Source organism: Stenella coeruleoalba (genome assembly GCF_951394435.1).
Source record: "Stenella coeruleoalba genome assembly, chromosome: 3".
Classification (NCBI taxonomy): domain Eukaryota; kingdom Metazoa; phylum Chordata; class Mammalia; order Artiodactyla; family Delphinidae; genus Stenella; species Stenella coeruleoalba.
The window spans coordinates 119,399,454-119,420,543 of record NC_137148.1 but is presented as its reverse complement, the minus strand read 5'-3'; the positions used below and the strand labels follow the sequence as shown (position 1 = coordinate 119,420,543).

General features: G+C 40.5%; 1 long non-coding RNA gene across 1 annotated transcript in view; it reads right to left on the bottom strand.

Annotated features, from left to right (window-relative positions):
• Positions 1-14,731, bottom strand: part of LOC307183544 — a 58,782-nt gene extending 44,051 nt beyond the window's left edge. The window contains exon 1 of the long non-coding RNA XR_013827521.1: positions 14,535-14,731. This is a non-coding gene — a long non-coding RNA (uncharacterized lncRNA). The remainder of the gene's footprint in view (positions 1-14,534) is intronic.
• Between the last annotated feature and the right edge of the window lie 6,359 nt (positions 14,732-21,090).

Sequence of the window (21,090 nt, the reverse complement as noted above, 5' to 3'; positions counted from 1 at the left end):
GAAACAGGAAACATCTCGAATAAACAACCTAAACTTGCACCTAAAGCAATTAGAGAAAGAAGAACAAAAAAACCCCAAAGTTAGCAGAAGGAAACAAATCATAAAAATCAGATCAGAAATAAATGAAAAAGAAATGAAGGAAACGATAGCAAAGATCAATAAAACTAAAAGCTGGTTCTTTGAGAAGATAAACAAAATTGATAAACCATTAGCCAGACTCATCAAGAAAAAAAGGGAGAAGACTCAAATCAATAGAATTAGAAATGAAAAAGGAGAAATAACAACTGACACTGCAGAAATACAAAAAATCATGAGAGATTACTACAAGCAACTCTATGCCAATAAAATGGACAACCTGGAAGAAATGGACAAATTCTTAGAAATGCACAACCTGCCAAGACTGAATCAGGAAGAAGTAGAAAATAAGAACAGAGCAATCACAAGCACTGAAATTGAAACTGTGATTAAAAATCTTCCAACAAACAAAAACCCAGGACCCGATGGCTTCACAGGCGAATTCTGTCAAACATTTAGAGAAGAGCTAACACCTATCCTTCTCAAACTCTTCCAAAATATAGCAGAGGGAGGAACACTCCCAAACTCATTCTACGAGGCCACCATCACCTTGATACCAAAACCAGACAAGGATGTCACAAAGCAAGAAAACTACAGGCCAATATCACTGATGAACATAGATGCAAATATCCTCAACAAAATACTAGCAAACAGAATCCAACAGCACATTAAAAGGATCATACACCATGATCAAGTGGGGTTTATTCCAGGAATGCAAGGGTTCTTCAATATATGCAAATAAATCAACGTGATACACCATATTAACAGATTGAAGGAAAAAAACCATATGATCATCTCAATAGATGCAGAGAAAGCTTTCGACAAAATTCAACACCGATTTATGATAAAAAAGTAGGCATAGAGGGAACTTTCCTCAACATAATAAAGGCCACATATGACAAACCCACAGCCAACATCACCCTCAATGGTGAAAAACTGAAAGCATTTCCACTAAGATCAGGAACAAGACAAGGCTGCCCACTCTCACCAGTCTTATTCAACATAGTTTTGGAAGTTTTAGCCACAGCAATCAGAGAAGAAAAGGAAATAAAAGGAATCCAAATCAGAAAAGAAGTAAAGCTGTCACTGTTTGCAGATGACATGATACTATACATAGAGAATCCTAAAGATGCTACCAGAGAACTCCTAGAGCTAATCAATGAATTTGGTAAAGTAGCAGGATACAAAATTAATGCACAGAAATCTCTGGCATTACCATACACTATGATGAAAAATCTGAAAGTGTAATTAAGAAAACACTCCCATTTACCACTGCAACAAAAAGAATAAAATATCTAGGAATAAACCTACCTAAGGAGACAAAAGACCTGAATGCGGAAAATTATAAGACACTGATGAAAGAAATTAAAGATGATACAAATAGATGGAGAGATATACCATGTCCTTGGATTGGAAGAGTGAACATTGTGAAAATGACTGTACTACCCAAAGCAATCTACAGAATCAATGCAATCCCTATCAAACTACCACTGGCATTTTTCACAGAATTAGAACAAAAAATTTCACAATTTGTATGGAAACACAAAAGACCCCGAATAGCCAAAGCAATCTTGAGAACAAAAAATGGAGCTGGAGGAATCAGGCTTCCTGACTTCAGGCTATACTACAAAGCTACCAATAATCAAGACAGTATGGCACTGGCACAGAAACAGAAATATAGATCAATGGAACAGGATAGAAAGCCCAGAGATAAACCCACACACATATGGTCACCTTATCTTTGATAAAGGAGGCAGGAATGTACAGTGGAGAAAGGACAGCCTCTTCAATAAGTGATGCTGGGAAAACTGGACAGGTATATGTAAAAGTATGAGATTAGAACACTCCCTAACACCATACACAAAAATAAGCTCAAAATGGATTAAAGACCTAAATGTAAGGCCAGAAACTATCAAACTCTTGGAGGAAAACACAGGCAGAACACTCTATGACCTAAATCACAGCAAGATCCTTTTTGACCCACCTTGCAGAGAAATGGAAATGAAAACAAACAAATGGGACCTAATGCAACTTCAAAGCTTTTGCACAGCAAAGGAAACCATAAACAAGACCAAAAGACAACCCTCAGAATGGGAGAAAATATTTGCAAATGAAGCAACTGACATAGGATTAATCTGCAAAATTTACAAGCAGCTCATGCAGCTCAATAACAAAAAACAAACAACCCAATCCAAAAATGGGCAGAAGACCTAAATAGCCATTTCTCCAAAGAAGATATACAGATTGCCAACAAACACATGAAAGAATGCTCAACATCATTAATTAGAGAAATGGAAATCAAAACTACAATGAGATATTATCTCACACCGGTCAGAATGGCCATCATCAACAAATTTAGAAACAATAAATGCTGGAGAGGGTGTGGAGAAAAGGGAACCCTCTTGCACTGCTGGTGGGAATGTGAATTGTTACAGCCAGTACGGAGAACAGTATGGAGGTTCCTTAAAAAACTACAAATAGAACTACCATTTGACCCAGCAATCCCACTACTGGGCATATACCCTGAGAAAACCATAATTCAAAAAGAGTCATGTACCAAAATGTTCATTGCAGCTCTATTTACAATAGCCAGGAGATGGAAACAACCAAAGTGTCCATCATCGGATGAATGGATAAAGAAGCTGTGGCACATATATACAATGGAGTATTACTCAGCCATAAAAAGAAACGAAACTGAGTTATTTGTAGTGAGGTGGATGGATCTAAAGTCTGTCATACAGAGTGAAGTAAGTCAGAAAGAGAAAGACAAATACTATATATGTGCTAACACATATATAGAGAATCTAAGAAAAAAAAAGTTGCCATGTAGAACCTGGGGGTAAGACAGGAATAAAGACACAAACCTACTAGAGAATGGAGTTGAGGATATGGGGAGGGGGAAGGGTAAGCTGTGACAAAGTGAGAGAGAGGCATGGACATATATACACTACCAAACGTAAAATGGATAGCTGGTGGGAAGCAGCCGCATAGCACGGGGAGATCAGCTCTGTGCTTTGTGACCACCTGGAGGGGTGGGATAGGGAGGGTGGGAGGGAGGGAGATGCAAGAGGGAGGAGATATGGGAACATATGTATAACTGATTCACTTTGTTATAAAGCAGAAAGTAACACACCATTGTAAAGCAATTATACTCCAATAAAGATGTAAAAAAAATAAAAATAAAAAAAACTCTTTCCAAGTGGTGGTAATAGGGGATAGTGTGCATAAAAACCAAACAAAGATTCAGAGAACATGAAACTATATCATAAATACCTCTTGATCAGTTTCACTACCAAGTATGTGGCAAGTGTGCTAGAGGAGTCAATTAAAAGACCACTAAGCCAATACTAAAACTTCAGCGTGATGTTCCTGCCCTCAAGGAATCAAAGATGAGACACGTGGCTCATCAATTCCATTGCTCTGTGTCTATTCCAAAGGAAAAAACATGGGCACACGACGAGTTGCATGCAGATATTCACAGCACCATTATTCATAATAGCCAAGAGGGGGAAAGAACTCAAATGTCCATCAACACAACATTAATGAATGAACACATACACAAAATGCAGCAGAGCCACACAATAAAATACTACACAGCAATAAAAAAAAGATAATGATGCATGCTATAATATGGATGAATCTCAAAAACATTATGCTAAGTAAAGGAAGTCATACCAAAAAGACCACATATTGCTTGATTTCACTTATATGAGATGTCTAGAGAAGGCAAAGCTATAGAGTCAGAAAGCAGATCAATGGCTTCCTATGGCTGGGGATGGCATCAGGGCCTAAGTGAAAATAGGTATGAGGGAACTGTATGGGAAGATGGAAATGTTCTAAAATTGCATTATAATGATGGTTTTGCAACTCAGTAAATTTAATAAAAATCACTAACATGTACATTTAAAGCAAGTAAATTTTATGGTATGTAAATTTATGGTATGTAAATATAGATATATACATATAGATATATATAAAATATCTAGGAGTGGACAAGCAAAGTATAATTGCCATTCACTGTATCAGAGGCTGGTACAAAGTACTTTGTGCAGCTGTTTTTCAGGAAAGCCTATGAAAAGGTGTTTTCGTTGTGCCGGGTGCTAAAGGAAGAGTTGAAGTTCAGCACAGACAAGGACTTACTCATTTAATATTAATAGATTTCTCTCCCAATCTTTTATATGTTGTACTCACCCTGAGACAGCAACCATGCACAAACAGACTGCCAATGTGACAGATAACAAAAACTCATAGCATACACGACTGCTCATTTTAAATACAAAAGAATGTGTGGCACAAATACTGTTAATAATTTTAGACCTTAGTAGTTACAACTTCATAATGAGACAAATGTGGGTTCAAGCCTTACTTTTGTCCTTCACTAAGTCTGCGACCTTGGGAAAGTTCTACAGCCACTTTAAGCCTACTTCCACAACTGAAAAATGGAAGTAATACCAACATCTTAAAGGAATGAGAATTAAATGAGATACGACATATTTAAGCTGCTTTAGTTCAGATACTACCATACAGCAAGTGCTCAAGACATGTTAGATTTCAAGGAAATATAAGAGAAAAATCTAAGACATCTAAGGAAATCTAAAAGAAGAGGGGAATTTTGTTTTTAATGCTCTCCCAAAAAACATACATAAAGGGTCAAGGTGAATCAGATGAAGAGTGATGTGAACACCAGAACTGCATACAAATTTCCAACCTCACATATCCTAATTAATAAAAGTCACACTGTTTTGTTACTGGCCTGCATTTTCATTATCCTGTACATTCCCAACTACCAGACCTTGGCAGGGGTCATCCAGAGGCACTCAACATTCCTTCAGAGAGGGTCTTCCATTTCCAACCCATATCTGAAAGCATGAGAAGAGCAGTGCCAAGGCAGTAAGATCAAAGGAGAAGTGGGAAGTTATAGATTTGATCTAAGTCTTCTGTGCAGAATTTTTCTTGGTCAATGAGAAGTCTGGCAAAGAAAGGGAACCAGCCTGTTTACCCCACATGGAGAGTTTCCCAAAGCTATCACTGTAGCTGATACGTATAAATATGAACTAAATTTCATTAACTGTTATTAGTGAGAGGGAGGACAATCTGAGCTAAAAATCAAGATTGTAAATTTTACATAGCCAAGGGAATAGAAAACATATCCACACACAAAACTTCTACACAAATATTCACAGCACCATTATTCATAATGCCCAAAAAGTGGAAACAATCTAAATGTCCATCAACTGATAAATGGATAAATAACATGGTATATTCATACAATGAAATATTATTTAGCAATGAAAAGAAATGAAATACTGATACATACATTTTTTGGATGAACTTTGCAAATACTATGCTAAGTAAAAGAAGCCAGTCAGAAAAGATCACATATTTTATAAACCCATTTACATTAAATGTCCAGAATAAACAAATCTGGACATTTATTATGGACAGAAAGTAGATTTGAGATTCCCAGGGGCTGGGGGAGGAGGAGGGGATATTAAAGAGTGACTGCTTAATGGGTACCAACCTTCTTTTTAAGGTAACGAAAATGTTCTAAAAGAAACTTGTATTGATGATTGCACAACTCTGCGCATACAAAAAGCCTTTGAATTGTACATTTTACCTGTACGTTTTTTGGTATCTGAATTGTACGTTTTTTGGTATCTGAATTATAGTTCAAAAAAAGATGTTTAAAAAAAAGGAAAGAGGGACTTCCCTGGTGGCACAGTGGTTAAGAATCCGCCTGCCAATGCAGGGGACACAGGTTCGAGCCCTGGTCCGGGAAGATCCCACATGCCCCAGAGCAACTAAGCCCGTGCACCACAACTACTGAGCCCGCACGCCTAGAGCCCGTGCTCCGGAACAAGAAAAGCCACCGCAATGAGAAGCCCATGCACCACAACAAAGAGTAGTCCCCACTCAGCCCCCGCTCACTGCAGCTAGAGAAAGCCCACACACAGCAATGAAGACCCAATGCAGCCAAAAATAAATAAATAAATTTATTAAAAAATAAGAAAGGAAAGAACTAGATAACCTAATTAGCCCTATATCTATTGAACTGAATTTTCAGTTAAAAACCTTTCCATAAAGAAAACTCTAGGCCCACATGGTTTCACTGGTGATTTCTACCACACACTTAAGGAAGAAATAATACCAATTCTACAGAATCTCCTCGCAAAACAAAACTGCACAGGAGGGAATACTTCTCAATCCATTCTAATCCATTATGCTGATACCAAAATTAGACAAAAATTACAAGAAAAGTACAGACTAATATCCCCTGTGAACATAAATGGAAAAATTCTACACAAAACTTTACCATATAGTATTTAACAATCAATTACAAGGATGACACATCATGATCAAAGGGTTACACAAGGAATGCAAGATTGGATTCACATTTCAAAATCAACCGATGCAATTCACAACAGTGAAAAACTGAAAATGAAAAATCCATATGATTATCCAAATAGATACAGACAAAGCATTTGACAAAACCCAACATACACTCCTAATTTAAAACAAACTCTTAGCAAACTAGGAATAGAAGGAAACTTCCTCAACTTTATAAAGGGTATTTACAAAACATCTTCTGCTAGTATCATACTTAATGGGAAAACACTGAATATTTTCCTCCTAATTTCAGTAAAAAAAAAAAAAAACAGGGATGTATATACTCTTACAACTTCCATTTACCACTGTACTGGAGGCTTTAGCCAATACAATTAGGCAAGAAAGGAATAAGATGCAATGAGATTAGCGGGAACAAGTTAAACTACCTTTACTCATAGACAACATGATCATCTATCTAGGGAATCTACAAAAAAGGTACTAGACTTCAAAAAGTTAAACACAGGGGCTTCCCTGGTGGCGCAGTGGTTGAAAGTCCACCTGCCGATGCAGGGGACACGGGTTTGTGCCCTGGTCCGGGAAGATCCCACATGCTGCGGAGCGGCTGGGCCTGTGAGCCATGGCTGCGCATCTGGAGCCTGTGCTCCGCAACAGGAGAGGCCACAACAGTGAGAGGGCCGCGTACCACACACACACACACACACACACACACACAAAAACACAGAATTACCACATGACCCTGTAATTCCACTCCTAGGTATAAACCCAAAAGAATGGAAAACAGGTACTCGAGCAAATACATTTACACATGTTCATAATAGCAGCACTATCCACCACAGCCAAAAGAGGGAAATAGCACACATGACCATCAATGGGTGAATGGTTAAATAAATTGTAGTATGTATAAACAATGGAATAGTACTCGGCCATAAAAAGAAATGAAGTACGAATTCATGCTACCATGTGGATGAACCTCCAATTAAGTGAAAAAAGCTGACACAAAGGGTGATATATTGTATAATTTCATTCACATGAAATACCTAGGATAGACAAATCTATTGATATAGAAAGAAGGCTGTTGGCTGGCAGGCTCTGGGGGAAGAGAATAATGGGGAGAAATTACTTTATGAGTAAAGGTTTTACATTGGGGTTATTAAAATATTTTGGAACTAGACAGAGATGGTGGTTGCACAACACTGAGAATATACTAAATGCCACTGAATTAAATGGTTAATTTTATGTTTTATTAATTTCATCTCAATAAATTACTAGTTTTAAAAAAGCTACTAGAACTAATGAGTTTAGCAAAAAAAGAAAATTACAGACCAATATCACTGATGAGTATAGATGCAAAAATCCTCAACAAAATACTAGCAAACAGAATCCAACAACACATTAAAAGGATCATACACCATGATCAAGTGGGATTTATCCCAGGGATGCAAGGATTCTTCAATATACACAAGTCAATCAATGTGTACACCATATTAACAAATTGAAGAAGAAAAACCATATGCTCATCTCAATAGATGCAGAAAAAGCTTTTGACAAAATTCAACACCCATTTATGATAAAAACTCTTCAGATAGTGGGCATAGAGGGAACATACCTCAACACAATAAAGTCCATATACAACAAACTTACAGCTAACATCATACTCAACAGTGAAAAGCTGAAAGCATATCCTCTAAGATCAGGAACAAGGCAAGGATGTCCACTCTCACCACTTTTATTCAACATAGTTTTTGGAAGTCCTAGCTTCCAAATCAGAGAAGAAAAAGAAATAAAAGAAAACAAATTGGAAAAGAAGAAGTAAAACTGGCACTGTTTGCAGATGACATGATACCATACATAGAAAATCCTAAACATGCCACCAGAAAACTACTAGAACTAATCAATGAATTTGGTAAGGTTGCATAAATAAGAACACACAGAAATCTCTTGCATTCCCTATACACTAACAACAAAAGATCAGGAAGAGAAATTAAGGAAACAATCCCATTCATCACTGCAACAAAAAGAATAAAATACCTAGGAATAAACTTACCTAAGCAGGTAAAAGACCTGTACTCAGAAAACTGTAAGACACTAGTGAAAGAAATCAAAGAAGACACAAAGAGATGGAAAGATATACCGTGTTCATGGATTGGAAGAATCAATATTGTTAAAATGATTATACTACCCAAGGCATTCTACAAATCCAAATGCAATCCCTATCAATTTACCAATGACATTTTTCACTGAAAAATGAATTTTACAAAATCTTAAAATTTGTATGGAGACACAAAAGACTCCCAATAGCAAAAGCAATCTTGAGAAAGAAAAATAGAGCTGGAGGAATAAGGCTCCCTGACTTCAGATTATACTACAAAGCCACAGTCATCAAAACAGTATGGTACTGGCACAAAAATAAATATAGATCAATGGAACAGGAGAGAAAGCCCAGAAATAAACCCACACACCTATGGTCAATTAATCTATGACAAAGGAGGCAACAGTACACAATGGTGGAAAGACAGTCTCTTCAACAAACAATGTTGGGGAAACTGGAGAGCTACATGTAGAAAAATGAAATTAGATGATTTCTTAACACCATACACACAAAAACAAACTCAAAATGGATTAAAGACCTAAATGTAAGACCGGACACTATAAAACTCTCAGAGGAAAACATAGGAAGAACACTCTCTAACATAAATCACAGCAAGATCTTTTTTGACTCACCTCCTAGAGTAATGGAAATAAAAACAACAATAAACAAATGGGACCTAATGAAACTTAAAAGCTTTTGCACAGCAAAGGAAACCATAAACAAGATGAAAAGACAACCCTCAGAATGGGAGAAAATATTTGCAAATGAATAAATGGTCAAAGATTAATCTCCAAAATATACAAACAGCTCATGCAGCTCAATATGAAAAAAACAAACAACCCAATCCAGAAATGGGCAGAAGAGTTAATAGACATTTCTCCAAAGAAGACATACAGATGGCCAACAAACACATGAAAAGATGCTCAACATCACTAATTATTAAAGAAATGCAAATCAGAATTACAATGAGGTATGACCTCACACTGGTTAGAATGGTCATCATTAGACAATCTACAAGCAATAAATGCTGCAGAGGGTGTGGAGAGAAGGGAACCCTCTTGCATTGTTTTGGTAGGAATGTTAATTTATACAGCCACTATGGAGAACAGGATGGAGGTTCCTTAAAAAACTAAAAATAGAATTACCATATGACCCAGCAATCCCACTACTGGGCATATACCCAGAGAAAACCATAATTCAAAAAGACACATGCACCCCAATGTTCACTGCAGCACTATTTACAATAGCCAGGTCACAGGAGCAACCTAAATGTCCACTGACAGATGAATGGATAAAGAAGATGTGGTACATATATACAATGGAATATTACTCAGCCATAAAAAGGAACGAAATTGGGTCATTTGCAGAGACGTGGATGGACCTAGAGACTGTCATACGGAGTGAAGTAAGTCAGAAAGAGAAAAACAAATATTGTATATTAATGCATATTTGTGGAATCTAAAAAAATGGTAGAGATGAACGGGTTTTCAAGGCAGAAATAGAGACACAGATGTAGAGAACAAACGTATGGACACCAAGCAGGTAAAGGGGTGGTGGGATGAAATGGGAGATTGGGATTAATATATACACTAATATGTATAAACTAGATAGCTAATGAGAATCTGCTCTATAGCACAGGAAACTCCACTTTGCTGTGCAGTAGAAACTAACACAACATTGTAAAACAACTATACCCCAATTAAAAAAAAAATGGGCTGAAGACTTAAATAGGCATTTCTCCAAAGAAGATGCACAAATGGCCCACATGAATATGAAAAGATGGCTCAGCTTCACTCATCATTAGGGAAACACAAATTAAGACCACAAACCTTCTACCTGTTAGGATGGCTATTACCAAAAAGTCAAAATACAACAAGTGTTGGTGAGGATGTGGGTAAACAGGAACCCTTGTATACTGTTGGTAGGAATGCAAAATGGTGGAGTTGCTATGGAAAACAGCATGGAGCCTCCTCAAAAAATTAAAAACTTAAGTACCATATGATCCAGCAATCTCACTTCTGGGTATATATCCAAAAGAATGGAAATCAGGATCTTGAAGAGATATCTGCACCCCCAAGTTCACAGCAGCCACTATTCACAACAGCCAAGATGTGGAAACAATGTAAATGTCCATCAGGGGATGAAGAGATAAAGAAAATGTGGTATACATATACAATGGAATGTTATTTAGGCATTAAAGAGAAGAAAATTCTGCAATATGCAACAACATAGATGAACCCAGAGGACATTATGCTAAGGGAAGTAAGCCAGTCATAGAATAATAAATAATGCATGATACCACTTACATGAGACATCTAAAATAGTCAAACTCATAGAATCACAGAATGGAATGTTGCTTGCCAGGGGCTGGGGGGAGGAGGTTAAGGTCAGGAAGTTGCTAATCGATAGGCATAAAATTTCAGTTATGCAAGATGAAGATCTGCTGAACAACACTGTGCCTAGTTAACCATATTGTATTGTACACTTAAAAATTTGTTATGAGGGTAGGAAAAATTTACTATTTTTCTGGCTCACAGAGCCCTCCTTGAAGAAAGAGCTTAATGTACAATGTCAATAAATAATTTGGAAATACCTTCAAAGTCAACGGCGAGGGTGACTTATAAAGCAAAGAAGAAAGTTTTGTTACTGCATGTGTTTAGTAATGCCTTTGAAAATCTGTGTTTAGCAGTTATTTCAATAACATTATATAACAGTCTGAAGCATTAAAAACGGACTGGGGCAAGGGAATGTAGTCAAAAGACTAAAAATAATTTTTATCTAAATTATGAGCTTTTTCAAGTATAGCTGGTACTTTCAATAAAGTCCACAAGAGAGCTGGCAAATCTCAAGCTATAATTAAGAATTTTCAAAGATTAATCTGTACATGAAAGCAAATAACACAACAGTGGAATTATTCAAATTGCAGGCTTCAGGAGGTCAAAAATAAGACAAAGATTTAGATTAAAATGCTGATTTTGTAGTGAACAGACCTCTAATCCTAAAAATGTGAAAATATACTTTCTACCATGGAAATACAGTGTGTCAGCATCCTCCAGGATTGTTACAATTAAAAAGACAGACAATAAAAAGTGTTGGCAAGGATGTGGAAAAACTGGTATCCCTATACACTGCTGTTGGAAATGTAAAGTGGTGCACCCACTGTGTAAAACACAGTGCACTTCCTCACATAGTTAAACCTAGAATTACTGTATGTCCCCGATATTCCACTCCTAGGTATATATTCAAGAGAATACTTTTTCTTACAAAATAGTTTTTCTTACACAAAAACTTGTATATGAATGTTCACAGCAGCATTATTCACAATAGCCAAAAGGTGTAAACACCCAAATGTCCATCAACTGATGAGTGGATAAATAAAATGTAATATATGCATACAATGTAGCATTATTCAGCCATAAAAAAAGAACGAAGTACTGTTACATGCTACAACATGGACAAACCTTAAATGCATGTGAAGTAAAAGAAACCAGTCACATAAGACCACATATTGTATGATTCCATTTATAAGAGATATCCAGAGTAGGCAATCCATAGAGACAGAGAGTAGATGAGCTGTTGCCAGAGCAAGGGAAGCAGGGAGAGAGGAAATAACTGCTAATGGCCATAACGTTTCTTTTTCAGGTGATAACAATGTTCTGGAATTAGTGCTAATGATTGCAGAACTTTGTGAATATACTAAAAATCACTGAATTGTACACTTTGAAAGATACAGTGCATCAGAGCAGGGTGATACATCTGATTAAACAAGGCACAGTCTCTGTGACCTGGGGGCCATGAACAGTTCAGCTGTTTCCCACTTAAATATATCACAAATTACATACCTTCTTGTGGCCAAGTATCAAAGACAGACACTGTCAAATCACAAACATGAACCAGAAAGCTGATATGACACCACCTCTCATGTACAAAGCTGCCAGAGATTCAGCTGAAAGGCTGGATTTTGCTGAAACCTCTTATGGTTGATGTGTTCCAAGAATTCATCAATAAATACACATTTAAGTACAGAGCTGAGAAAATATTTTTCCCAAGCACTTCTTGCTCTAGCCAGATCCATCTTTTGGTCTTCAGAACTACAGGAAGAAAGTCTCAGCATTATTTTTACCTTGAATACGAATGTTTCCAGAATATACTAAATTCCTGACTAAGTGTTTTGTAAGAAACTGTGTTCTGTGTCTACAACATGGGAATAAGGCACTGTAATAAATATGATCCTAAAAGGACCCATTTCCCCTACCAGTTATGGGTAGATGGGAAGAAATTTGTCCCAAGCATAGTAATTAATATCACCAATGATATTCAATAATCTGGAAAAGAGCTGTTGACTACAGCAGAGGTTGACCTTCAATTATAATGAGGGTCAATAAAGGGCCAATTACCCAGAACATTAAAATTCACCGACAACAGCTTTTAGCACTCCATTTTTAAAGAAAAAGGATTATGCCCTTAGTGTTTACACTCCAAATCCAAAATTGTAGGATGCTATCAGGGGCTCTTATAGTCAACACAGACACTCAAACCAAGCTTGTAGTACCACAGATTACATGTGCTTCACAGCAAAGGCCTACGTTTGTGTTGATCACCTACCCCCAGAGCTTAGCACAGTGATTAGCATTTTATTAGTAACATTTCTTAAACTAATATTTGATGAAATCCAATCTAAAATAATGACCTTAAGCCACTGTAAAATGGGAATTTAAAAAAATATAACATATCCCTCTTATATCTCTACTTACGAAAGCAGTAGAGGAAGAGAACTTTTAGAGGGATTTTTCACGTTCCCTTTTTCTTTTTTTTTCTTTGCGGTACGCGGGCCTCTCACTGTTGTGGCCTCTTCCGTTGCGGAGCACAGGCTCCTGACGCGCAGGCTCAGCGGCCATGGCTCACGGGCCCAGCCGCTCCACGGCATGTGGAATCTTCCCAAACCGGGGCACAAACCCGCGTCCCCTGCATCGGCAGGCGGACTCTCAACCCCTGCGCCACCAGGGAAGCCCTCAAGTTCCCTTTTAAAGCACATACTGACTATAGTCACTCTTCCAAGAGCAAATTAAATAAGTACAAAGAAATACTGTACAATAGACGTCTACCATCATTTTTGCATCTGGGGCAAAGGATGAGCTTGGATAAGTTAAATACTTTATTAGCCAGGCTGCCCACAGGAAGGGACTGATTATTCTCTTTTGACCCCATGATAAAGGATTAAAATGAAGTCATTTGTTCTCAGGTTCTAGGGACAAGCTGGCCACACGTGTTTACAATGGACCTCCCGTACAAACACAAAAAGAGAGAGAGCAGAGGGCAAATCCTAGGTGTTTCGTTAATAGATTATACCTGTAGTGAAAAGGGTTTCCTCTGGTTTGGGGCCACCACCTATAGGCTGCACTACAGTATCCTGTGATAACTGTGTAGCGTGAACAGACAGCAGGCTCTCACCTCCACCACCTACAAGTTACGTGAGCTTAAAACTCGTCTAGGCTTTAGGCTCTTCATCGATAAAACACGTAATCATCACCACAGCTGACTCGGGATTTGCTCAAGGAAGAAATTAGCTTCTGTATATGGAAAACAGCTGGAACAGAAAGCAGATACTCGAAAACATAAATCCCCTCCCTGAACCTGTCACTGGTATCAGAGGTAAACCCAGACACACACACACACACACACACTCCACAAAGGTTTTCCACGGCAGTTTTCCAGCACGTGCATCCAGGGTGCCAAAAAGAATTAGGGTGTCCTTGCCCTCGGGGAACGTCCAGTCAGGCTCAGGAGATGAGCAGCTTGAGCGGCTATACAGACTTATCACTAGGCAGGCCCGGCTGCGGCTGAACGCCTGCCGAGCCAGTGTGAGGCAGACACCCTACACACCTGGGCGGGTACTTAAAAAGCTGGGCCACAAGTGCTAAAAACTCGACTCAAACCAGCTTAAGCAATACTACAATAAAAAAAAGCCGTACCTCAGAGAGTACGATGTTGAAGCTCAAAATCGGCTTCTGGCAGCACTCACCTCTGCACACGTCCGCCTCAGGCCGAGATGGGTTTCTCCCTCGGTCTGCAACATGGCGCCGGCCACCCGTTTGCCTGCGGCAGAGACGCAGGGCTTCCTTCCAGACGGCCTTTAAGAGCCCATACTTACTTCTCATTGGCCCAAACTGGCTTGGGCCTGCCTACCCTTCAACCAATCAGTAGCAAGAGAGAGCTGACTAATCATGACTGTCTTAAAGCCTAATCAATGGGTGGAAGGGACGCTTCAGAGTCAATCGCGCTATTACAAAGCACCCAGTAAATGAATATTTGGTGAAGGAATGGATAGAGTAATGAATGGCTGAATCTATAATATAATGGAATATGTGCTCTTTTTGAAGGATTTTTTTTTTCCGGGGAAGGACGGGGGGGGAGGGGTGCTGCTTTTGATTTGAGTTCCATATAATTACAGTCACCTGAGCATACCCGAAATGACTTCATTGGAAAGCTATCAGCAATTAGGCAGACCACCATTAATATTACCAATCAAGTAGTACGAGTCAGGCAGTATGTAGAGTGTAACTTGGGCTTAAGAGCACAGGATTTGGAGACAGGCCTGGGTTCAAATCCTGTCTCTACCATTTACTAGGTATGTCATCTTGGACAAGTTGCTTAACCTCTGGACGTCTGTTTCCTTATCTGCCAAATGGAGAAACCACAGTTCCTACCTCACAATGTTTTTGTGAGGATTCAATAATAAAACATAGGTGAATGGTCAGTATACTGAATATTTAATGGATGCTAGCCGTTATTACCATTCACAATAAATCCATCCCAAATCAGCTTTACTTTCATGTAAACTGTACGTGAAACTAGGAGAGGAAAGGCACCTGTTCTCTGGCTGATAAAGCATTAAAATAGTCCTCTTATTAGCTGGAAGAATTGGGAGAAGGCAGGCTGCTCTCATATAAGGTAGACTGGTCCTGTTCTATGATAATGCCATCCTGGATGCCCTGCCACTAAGAAGGCAAGCCACAGATAATATTTTTGTTTCTTCTCTATTTTTCTAAAATAGACACATGTTACTTTTACAATGAACAACAAATAAACAGTTGATCTTAGTTAAGTATCAGAGTGACAGGCATGCACAATAATTCTTTGGAGTTGACAGGAAGATGGGCTACTGTGAGCTGGAAGACCTCACTGGAGTAGGAGGTGGAATCTTCAGCTCTGGGAGGAAGACAGGGAAGGAAGTGGGTGGGGGAGGGGGGATATGCCAGAGGAATAATATGAGCCCATCTTTGGGGACAGGAACATATGATGAACAGTTACTGCTTTGGTGCTGAACATCTGTTTACCGTTCTTCTAGTAACACTCCCTCCATATTCTTTGGGAGAAAGGACCCTCTATCATTCTCAGTTCACGTGCTGACCTTGCCCCTGAGCTTGACTAGGCAGATGATGAGTCAGCATATTCCATCCAAGTAGATTAGAGGTGGTCATGGGAACCAAGTTGGTCCAGGGTAAAGCCTAGAAGTTTTGCTGAAATTTTGGGGACAGAGGGACTCTCTGAGGTACTTTAGCTGATAGAATGCCCACCTGGAGCTATGCCCACCTGGTGGCTATGTTGGTACTGTGAGAAACCCTGCCTGAAAATGAAATAAAGCTGAGGGAAGAGACAGAGGGGGCAGCTCTCTGATGACGTCATTGTGCATCTGGATACAACCATTTCTGAATGCAATTGCATCTCCTGGTCTCTTCACTTCTGTGGGCCAACAAAATCCTTTCTTATTTAAGCCATTCTGAGTTTGGTTTCTATCACTACCAGCCAAAAGAGTCTCATTCAGGGACTTCCCTGGCAGTCCAGTGGTTAAGAGTTCACCTTCCAATTCACGGGGTGAGGGTTTGATCCCTAGTCAGGGAGCTAAGATCCCACATGACTCTTGGCCAAAAAAAAAAACAACCAAAAACATAAAACAGAAGCAATATTGTAACAAATTCAATAAAGACTTTAAAAATGGTTCACATCAAAAAATATCTTTTTTTAAATTAGTTATCTATTTTATACACATCAGTGTACACATGTCAATCCCAATCTCCCAATTCATCACACCACCACCACCCCCGCCCCCCGCTTTCCCCCCTTGGTGTCCATACGTTTGTTCTCTACATCTGTGTCTCTATTTCTACCTTGAAAACTGGTTCATCTTAAAAAAAAAAAAAGTCTCATTCAGTGGCATACCAAAAGAAGGCATACCAACAGAACACCTTGCAGGGAGGAATATTTTATCATGACCTGGTTTAGAATTGCCAGCTCAGTAAAAAAGCACACCAGCTCTTAGCTGTTTGACTTCTCTATAGACAATGTATCTCCTTATTGGTGGCCCCAGGCACACTGCTCCTACCGTCCCCTCCCACCCCATCCCCACTCCCCATCTCTGCCCTGGTCCCATACAGTCAATGAAGAGGAATCATAGATTTTGAAATGCGTATGATCTCAGAAAGGCTCTAATTCAATCACTCCATTTATCAATAAGGAACTAAGACCTGGAGAGCGAATAAATTCGGCCAAGGTCTGACTTGCGTTGGTTCAGAGAAGCGTTAAGAAGGGGCAGCAGAGTGCCCGAGTAACCCATGAAACAGATGAGCAACATAAAATAAAAGTCCTCCGTGGGCCTGGGGCATTTCTGTTCCCGTGCCCTCTGCTATCCACCGGGTGCGGGTATGAGTGGGGAGTTTTTTCAGTCTGCTGCTTTCATGCTCAAGGATTCAGCCATAGCCATCAGCTCGAAAGACTAGTCTATTTTTATCCAGGCAGAGATTCTGGCACTTGGACCACGTCTTTGTTTCAAACACAGCTGAAGAGCTGGGTTGAAGAGCAGAGATCTCACCAAATCCCTTGCACCTCCTCACGCTGGCACACACCATCTTAAGATCAGGAGTGCTCGGAAGGGCTTTTGTGGATGAAAAGCTAGGAAACTGTCCCTAAAACAGTTTACGGACATCTCCGGATTAGGGGTCCACCAGCAGTTATAGTTTCACATATGTTGATGAGGGATAAGATTGAGACCCTAGACCCGCCCCTCCCTGATCAAAGTTAGATGACTGTTCTGGAAACAACAAAATCCCCACTGCATTTCCCATCCCCCCACCCCCACCCCAAACATCTTTCCCTTTAGTCACTCTTACCCTGGGTTAGTTGTAAAACAAACAGAAAGGCTGCTCTCTCCATTTCTGCCTACACCCTTAATTTGGTCCTGCTGGGCAGTGAAACAAGTACCTTGACGAGAAAGAAGGGGTAGAGAAGGACAAAACTACTGTGTTATTAGATTGATTTTCTGTTGGGCATTTGGCCCTAGACAACTGTTTATAAGGAAGGTCAGGTGTCTGAAGATCTGGGTTCAAACACCAGCTCCAGCAGTTACAGGCTTTGTGAACTTGGACGAATCATTCTGTGCCTCAGTCTTCTCATCTGTAAAACGGAGCCCATCGTACCAGCTTCACAGGGTGCTAAAGTGAAAGGGAGTCAAGTAAGTTCTCCCTTTAGTGTTCATGGATGACAGTTACCAGGTCAGATTACTGCCTGCCAAGTTCCTTTCCCACATCTCCACACTCAAAGAATCCAGCAACAGAGGCCCGTGGGACACTCGCTGGGTCGCTGACCTGGGCAGCGGTCCTGCTCGAGCTCAACTCCAGACATCCTGGGTCTCAGACCGGTACTAATGTCTTTAATGGCTCCGAGCTACACTCATATTTACCAGAAATACATAAATCAGGTAATTATGGGTGGCACAAAACAAAACAGGGCCCAAGGAAGGTCAGGCTGACAGAGCACAGAGAAAAACTCCCCTCCGGCGCTGTTCCCGCCCTGGCCCAGGGTGGAGGCCAGCAGGCCCTCATCTGTCAGGTGGGAAGCATCAGCTGGGCCTGAAGAGTTAGCAGCTGTTTTGCCTGGCTGTGGCCTCCCACCTCCAAACAAACCTGGTTGCTTTCTTTTTTAACAATAAGGTAGAGGCAAGGTACTCTAAGTCCCTTCCCAGAAGGGAGGCATGAGCGCTCCATCCTGCAGCAAACAATCCTTTATTCATCCTGAAAGAATCTTCCAAACTCTTCCTAGGCCAGCAAATTCCCTATAGAAGGCTTCTGCAGTGGAAGCAGCCAACTGTCTTCAGAGGGAATTTTCTCCTTTATGGTTGAAGTCTGCAGTGGCCTGTGAGAGGAATGGTTTCTGTCCTACTTTGTTGGTCCCGACAGGATGACCATGGGACAAGGCCCTTTCAGCAGCTCTGTTCTTCACAGATGGAGCCTTCTTTGAGTCACAGCTTAAATGTTGCCTCCTGCTTGGAGCTGTCCCTGACCCCATACACCCTTCTGGCACCAGGAATGTCTCCTTCACAACTCTCACATCTTTCATTTTTGTTCATTTCTTTATTTGTGCACATTTGACTAATGCAAATCATTTGTTCGTGGCTGTCTTCTCTACAGGGCTGTGAGGAGAGGAGGGGTCAAGTCTGTCTTAATCATACCTGCAACCCCAGGATTTAGCATTGCGCCTGGGCCCCAGTGGGTGGGTGTTGAATGGGTCTCACCCATGTCACTTCTTTGGGCTTCAGCTTCTCCAACAACAAAGGACAAGCTTCTGGATTACCTGACAATACTGAAAACCCTGTGATTCTGTGAGGAGAGGGCTACAAAGAGCCCGGACAAGTTCACCTCCATGAGTCAGGCTCCCACATATAAGCAAAAACTGAGGGAGGGCTTACAAGTTTCCAGCTAGCAGTTATGTTGAAAAGCTGGGCCATGCCGTTGTCCGATGACTCATTGCAGATGCCCTCACACCCTCAGCAAGGTTAGAGACCTCATCGGAATGGGGATTCCTGGCCAAAATGCAACTGGAGGTTTAGCATGCCACAGCAGCTGAACAGGAAGGGTACCAGGGAGAAAGAATAAAGGCGATTGGACCACACTAGGCCTGGTCTTCAGCTGAAGCATCTTCTTCCGTGTTTGGGGCTCTACCCTCCACCCTCCAGTCCCCCAAGCCTCTCACCCCTCCCCCCAGAGCCCTGGACTGAAAGCTCAGGCAGGCAGGAGTCCCTGGACCCAGCTCCAGTCTCTGGGCTCAGAGGGAGGAGATAGTCTTACTGCAGACTCAGAAGTGCCTGTCCATGGCACAGACTAAGGATGTCATTTCCAGCTGGGGGTTCACAAGTGCCAGTTTTAGAAAGGTCCTCCTCCCCCCTTCTGTGGGCTCTTTCTAGTCCTGTATTTTAACCCCGAAAGGGATCCATTGTGGCAATTAGCTAAGCAGATAAACCCCTCTTCTCTGCCTTTTCTCTTGGCAATGAAGAGCAGTTTACACGCATATTGAAATCAAAGTGCACTTACCCTTTGAATTGTCTAAGAATCTCTATTACTGCTACATTTGCATTCAAAGTGTGAAAGGACATGTTCAAGGACATTCAGGGAAAACTTGTTGTAGTAGCAAAAGATTGAAAGGAGCTTAATGTCCATCACTAGGAGATGTTGAATAAATAAATAACTACATCCCCAAGTGATGCAGCCCTACGTAGCCATTAAAAAGGAAGGTCTCTATGTATCGATACAGAAATATTCCCAAGAATATTAAAGAAAGCAAGATGCAGAAGAGTGTTTACAGCATGCTGTCATTTACTTAAAAATCTGCATATACCTAAATGCGTGTTACATGTGTTGAATTATGTCATCCCCAAATTCTTACGTTGAGGACCTAATGCCCAGTACCTCCAAATATGATCTTACTTGGAAGATAAGGTCTTTACAGAGGTAGTTAATTAAAATAAGGCCATGAGGTTGGACCCTAATTAAATATGACTGGTATCCCTATAAAAAGGTGATATTTGGATACACATGCACAGAGTGAGAACGCCACGTGAACACAAAGGCAGAGATTGGGTGATGCACCTACAGGCCAAGGAATGTCAAGGATTGCCAGCAAGACACCAGAAGCTAGGCAACAGGCATGGGACATACCCTCTCTCACAGCCTTCAGAAGGAACCAACCCTATCAACACCTTGTTCTTAGACTTCTAGCCTGCAGCAGCCTTGGTAAGCTAATACAGCCTCTGTGTGTGTGTGTGTGTGTGTGTGTGTGTGTGTGTGTGTGTGTGTGTGTGAACAAACACACACACAAAAAGCCCAATGATATGGATTGCCTCCACGGAGGGAAACAGAGGTGGGAAAGAAAAATCTCACATTTCTTTTATACCTTTTGAATTTTGGACGCAGTGTGTGTATGTATTACCTTCTGAGTTCCTCCAAGCTCCCCACCCCAACCCCCAATAAATCATTATATATACAAGCAAATAAAAGTAGCCTTCAGGAGACTACACTCCTCACCCAGAAAATAACCACGTCTTCCCAATCTAACCTTCAGGTATCAATATGCTTTCACCTCTGGTGCCAAGTCCGACCGATTGTGAGGGTTTGTTTCTGGGCTCGGAGGAGGAGAGTTCATCAATCAGTTAGCATGTCTGCCAGGTGTAGGGAGGGACCAAGGGGCGGGAGCTACAACATCGGCCAGCCCTGACCTATCCCATTACTGGCCCAGGCTGGGAATTTCAG